The sequence below is a fragment of the Octopus sinensis genome, linkage group LG24, assembly GCF_006345805.1.
Source record: "Octopus sinensis linkage group LG24, ASM634580v1, whole genome shotgun sequence".
NCBI lineage: Eukaryota > Metazoa > Mollusca > Cephalopoda > Octopoda > Octopodidae > Octopus > Octopus sinensis.
In genome coordinates, this window is record NC_043020.1 from 585707 (window position 1) to 592500 (window position 6794).

The window sequence follows — 6794 nt, forward strand, 5'->3', positions numbered from 1 at the left end:
CCCAAGTCAACCCTTCGATATGCTCGGGCGGGCCCGTAAGTTTATAGAACAGATCCAAAGGTGTCAAGCGTCCTCCCCACCACCATAAAATGCATCACCACCCACCCACCTACTGTTATGCTACTGCTGAATGTGTGTACATAATTGTCATACTATTTTTTGTTTGTTTATTTTTTTTTTAAAGACTTTTTTCTTTTCTTTTCTGTTACGTTCTGAATATTTCAATATCAATAACATTGGAAATCATTTTGTAACCTCCCCCACCACAACCACCACAACCACCACCACCATCGACGACAACAACAACAACAACAACAATAAGACAATAATGAGTGAAACAAAAACGAGTCGAGGCAAAATAAGTAGAAAGAGAGAAGTGTGTGGAAAGTTGAGATGCCGGGGTGGTGGTGAGGGGCGAGGAAGGAAAGGCAAAAAAAAAAAAACAAATGTAAAATATATAAGTTTATACTCCAATGGAAATGGCAGTTTAATATTTGACATGCCATGTTCTTTGTAATGGCTTCCCTTCCAGGTCTAAACAAGTACTTGGTAGGTCTCCCTGTATCATTCACATTGTACAACACACCAATTAAACTTACATATTTCCAGAGCATACCTGTTATTGTGACTGCGTATATGCGTGTACACGTGTGTTATGTTTTTGTTGGTGGTCTTTATGAATTTGTTATAGTTCGCGGCTTTTGTTTTGTGTTGTGTTTTAGCATCGATTCTTTAATAGTTTTTAATAATATTTTTTCCTTTTTTATTTTTCTTCTTCTTCTTCTTCTTCTTCTTCTTCCATTCTGCATTTGTGCTGTTAACTGGTTTTTTTATCAATTTATTGACGTCGATAATATCACTTTACGATGTGTGTGTGTGCTTGTGTGTGTGTGTGTGTGTGTGTGTGTGTGTGTGAATAAGTCATTTTCGTACAACTTGACGTGTGAATCGAAAGGAAAATTATGATAAAGTTGACTCTGCTCCGAATATTTTCTTGGGCCCTCTCCATCAGTTAAACATTCTCGTCATTCCGAATGACGAGCTTTAAAATAATGAAACCCCATTTCAAGCATTTCTCTGTGTATATATGCACATATATATATTTTATATATACATATATGAAATATGAGGTGGGTGTATATATATATGTGTGTGTTTATGTATGTGTGTGTCTGTGTATATATATATATGTATATATGTATGTATGTACATGTCTGTGTTTATATATATGTGTGTATATGTTTATGTGTGTATATATATATATATGTGTGTGTGTGTGTGTATATGTATGTATGTACATGTCTGTGTTTATATATATATGTGTGTGTGTGTATGTATGTGTGTATATATATATATGTGTGTGTGTATGTATGTATGTACATGTCTGTTTATATGTGTGTGTGTGCGTGTGTATTAGTGTATATGTATGTATGAGTGTGTATTAGTGTATATGTGTGCATGTATGTGTGTGTATTAGTGTATATGTGTGCATGTATGAGTGTGTATTAGTGTATATGTGTGCATGTATGAGTGTGTATATGTGTGCATGTACGGGTGTGTGTATGTGTGTGCGTGCATATCTTTATACATACAAATATTCACACTTAATCGAAATTTATAGACTTCATCTAAGTAAAATAAATACATTACTTTTTTTTCCCTTATTGTGCGTGATATGTTATTGATTCCTCTGCAATATGTTTTAACCTTGTTTCTTTCTTAGCTTTGGTCTAATAAAACTATTTTATTGAACTGCATTGAAAAGAAACCTTAGAAGCATTTTGTGAAACCTTTTAAATAGATAATAACTTATTTAATCAGGAGAAAAGCAATAGCAGTACCCTTGACCTATGCTATCCTCCCCACCTTAGACTAGCTCTGTTGTTGCTTAGCACTTGGTCACACTTGGTCTTAGATGTTCCAAGTGCCACCATCTTGTGTCAGTTTGGGGGCAGAGTTTGGCATCTGTTGGACCTCAGATCTTTTCTAATTGTTTTTCACATTTAATGTATTTGTGGGACATTGAGCAGTTGAATGGTTTTTAGATAATCTTTTGTATAAAAGTACACAAACAAGTACAGGTGTTGCTGTTTGGTTCCAAATGATTTCAATTCAATTCAATTTTTATTGGCTCAAAAAGCAAAAAGCAAGGTCATGTAAGGGGACAGGGAGTTATGTACAGGGAGGGTGGTCATACAATGAGTTCAGGCCATTTCTGGTCAAGGGAGACTTTGAACCGAGCGGTCGTCGGCATCCTCACCATCTCGTCCGGCAGCCCACTCCACGGAACCGCAACCCGGACGGAGAAAGCCCTTCTCCTTCGATTGAGATGAAATGGATATGTTTTTGAACGATATGTTTTTGAAAAAGTATTTTATATTCAGATAAGTAAGATAGGTATATTTTGTTTTGTATCTTGAGAGGGTCATTATGCCAATAATAAACACATGTACTGGTTCTGTTTCACTTCTTTATATTTTATTAGACAATTGGTTAATTATTTAATCAGTTATCTTATCAATTGTTTGATTAATCTTTCAGTCAATCAATCAGTTAACTAGGTTCGTTGAAATCCCTTTCTTGCCATTTGTGACCTCATCATTAACATGCCCTCACTACTCTGTCTGCCTCAGGTCTGTCTGTCTGTCTGTCTGCCTCCTAGTTTATAGGTTGTGTATTTATATAGATGTGAGTGGGAATGTACTTGAGAGAGGAGAGAGAGAGAGAGAGAGAAAAAAAATGCAAAAAAGCAAAACAAGATGATATAAGCCATAGGAAGATTTGAACTGAAAAGAATATATCAAACTAAATGCTGGAAAATATTTTCAGTTGCAGCCTTCAGTCTGAATTCACGTCTCTCCGTCTTTAGTAACAGAATAGATCTTTTTTTTTTCTTCCTTATTTATTGACTGAAGAATATCTTTTCTCTTAGCCAACTGTGAACAATGAACATAACACAACTTGACAGATTTGTTTTTCAAAGACAAAGATAGAAATATCATATTTATGACAGTCTGTAGTTAATTGTCTGGTTGTAATATTTTCCTTTCTTTTTTTTTTTTTTTTTGTTTTCCTTCTGTAGAACTGTTTTGATTTTTTTCCTTCGTCTTTTTTTTTTTTTTGGCTCGCTCATAATTGTCGGACTAAATAGGAGAAGATAAGGAACTGGTTTCTCTTCAAGAATTAGCAACATTTTATAAACAATAGTATTGGTTTGCTATTTTGTAGTCAATATTTTGCTTGAGATGGCCAAAAGATCCCCTCTGGATATAGTTTTATGTAGTAAAAAAAAAAAGAAAAAGAAAAAAAAAAAAAAAGATATAATCAATGACTAAGAAAAGTGTTGATTGTAGCTATAAAAAACACTATTTGTTTATTTTGCTTGTATATAAAATAACTAGTTAAACATTAGATGTCTATTTTTCAAAAAATAACTCACTGAGGTCAGCTGCTTGGGGAGGTCATCTGCAGAAAAGACAATAGCTAAGTTAGTGTGAACATGTTTAATTCTTGCATTCTTTTATATTCTTTTACTCGTTTCTGTCATTGACTGTGGCAACTGCCAAAGCCACCACCTTGAAAAGGTTAGGGGATCAAATCGATCCCAAGACTTACTTTTGAAGCCTGGGACATATTTGTACTTATTCTTATAGGTGCAGGTATGGCTATCTTGCTCCCGAAGGATTTGGTTTCATGGCACCTTGAGAAAGTGTCTTCTACTATAGACACACACCAACGAAAGTGAGTGGATTTGGTAGACAGAAACCAAAAGATGCTTGTTGTGTGTCTGTATACATTGATGCATTTTCTTTTCTTTTTTTTTTTTTTTTTTGGTAGCACCAGAACTATAAGGGTAACCATGTCCACCAATACAACCAAAGAGAACTGGTTTTGCTTCTACTTTCTCACCAACCTCTCTACAGGGTGAGAGGCTTGAAAGAGAAAGAGAGAGAAGCATGAACAATAGTGACATCTCATAAGAGGGATGAGTGTCTGGGGTACTCAATATTCTGTGACATGTGCATACAATCAAGGTAATGTGAGGAAGAAGATAGCTCAATGACAGAAAGCAACGTGACTCAGGAAATTGTGAAAACTGAGGAAAGTACCTTGATATGCAGGTGAAAAGGAGTAAGAGTATAATGGCAGTTAGAGTGAGTAGTGTGTTGACTGTGAGGAGAGGAGGATGAGAATAATTTTCTAATTATTTCTAATTAGATTGTTGATACTAGATTAAATTTCTTAATATTAATTTTACTAAGTTTCCAAATATTTCATTTACCAAGGGCATTTAAGGTAATAAAATAATTTACAATTAGGTCTCAAATTCCTATGACAGAATTTACTTTCCTGAAGCTTCCAATTTTTTTTTTTCTTTTTTTGCTATAATTACAATGATTTATAATCTATGTGTAATTCCACACATTTTGAAAGGGATCGAGGGTACACACCTGTGTACTGAAGGTGCTACTGTACTGTCTTTGAATGCAGAAGTTGATGTTTCCATCAGGTGGTGAAGCAGTTCTGTAGGTGTTTCAGCTCCTTCCACTGTGACCCCAGGCCATGCCCACTACCAACCAGTACCACCTTTGTAGGCAACAGCACAACTCCACACAGCAACACAAGCTTTATTGAATCAGATGCTCTGACCTTAAGCAAGATGTTTCTATCATCCTCAACGCTTATTCCTGCTGCACCACTTGCCCTTTCTGTCTTAATCATATTTTATTCATACTTATTCATTTTATCGAGCTCCCTCAAGAACGACAGCCAAATTCCAGTGCGATTTCCCACACCTTTCTCATAAGAAATTGTCACTGAAAGCGAAGACTTAATTAAACTATTTCTGTCAGAATTAAAAACCATCAAATGAATTCTGATCAGTAAATATCATTATTACTGTGAGTAATCAGTGTTTTCACACATATCCATATAAATTTATGCATTCTAATTTCAAATTTTTGAGTCTGCAGTGTGTGACCTGAATAAGGAATTGCATTGCATGCAGCAGAGTTTGATGCTGCTTAAACGGTCCTCCTTCCATCTATAAATTTATCATTGATACTCCAGCTAATCAAGTGATTATACTATGAATATTTGGCATTGTAATACTGAAGATATTACTTGCCATTATAGTTTGCAGCTCATTAATTTAATTACTCCCATCTGGACTAATTACTCCACATTCAACTAATTACTCCCCATTGATTAATCCTTACTATGATTTATCGTGTAATATTTAACTCCCACCTAAATTGGATTGCTGGCAGAATTGGTAAAGGATCAGGAAAACTGCTTTGCAGCATTTGTTCTTGTTTGCGACATTCTGAGTTCAAATTCCACTAAGGTCAAGATCTGCATAAGATCTGGTCATCAAATCTAAGTAGAGACTTCAAACTTGAAATCTTCAAAGCCACAGTCGAACCAATTCTACTATATGGCTCAGAAACCTGGACGTTATCAAAGAAGCTTGAGAGGCAGTTGGATGGAACCTACACTCGCCTCCTTATGAGAGCTCAAAATCTCTCGTGGAGGCGTCATCCAACCAAAATGCAAATATATGGGAAACTACCACCTGTGTCATCTCTTGTGAAAGGTAGGAGAGTCCAGTTTGCTGGACATCGTTGTAGAGCTGAAAACGAGGCAATTTCTACTCTTCTCCTCTGGAAGCCATCTACTCGCAATACCAGAGGGCGCACACTCTCCTACCCTGATGTAATCTCCAGCGATACAGGCATCCAGCAACAGGACCTCCGTAATGCCATGATGGACCGTGAAGTCTGGCGTTGCATGGTAAATTCCATTGTCTTGACCACGGTCAAACAATGATGATGATGAAGGTCAATCCTTTTTATCCTCTTCAATTCAATATAGTACTAGTCAAGTGCTGTGGTCAAAAGTATCAATCTACCCTTAATTTTGTTGGCCTTGTGCTCCACCCTTAAAGGGAAAAACTGTTTTACCCTTTCCGTGTCCGAAGCATTTTCATTAAGTTTATCTTAAATGTTTGTGCTTGGTTTCAGACATTTAGTTAGCCCCTTTTTTCACATGTTCTGAGTAATATATATTTCTTTACTGCCCACAAGGGGCTAAACATAGAGGGGGCAAACAAGGACAGACAAAGGAATTAAGTCGATTATATCAACCCCAGTGCGTAACTGGTACTTATTTAATTGACCCTGAAAGGACGAAAGGCAAAGTCGACCTCGGTGGAATTTGAACTCAGAACATAACGACAGACGAAATACCGCTAAGCATTTCGCCCAGCGCGCAAACACTTCTGCCAGCTCACCGCCTTATTCTGAGTAATATAAAGTTTCTTTTCATAAGTCCTAAGTTACTCTGGTGGTTGAAAAATGTTGTGAATGTGTATCATATATGAAGCATGGACACCAGGGAAATATGTCCTATGTATCAAATGTGATACACAGGATAGGCGAAAAGGTAAACTTCCTCCCCACGTTCCTTACAAAAATCAGAAACACCCCTTCTCTTTGAGCTATTTATTTGCATTAACTCTTAAATTTGTAATTTGTATTGTACTGTCTCTATTATCCTTTTGAGGTCAGTAGAATAAGTACCAGTTGATCGTTGGAGGTTGATGTAATCAACTTTCTCTTGTCCTCAGAATTACTGGTCTTGTGCCAAAATTAGAAAGAATTATTAGCATTCTTGGAAATATCCAAAAATTAGAAAGAATTCTTGGAAATATCCAAAACACACACACACATATGCTCACACACACATATGCTCTTACACACACACTGCATCACCTGTTTCTATTCTGGTCTCTC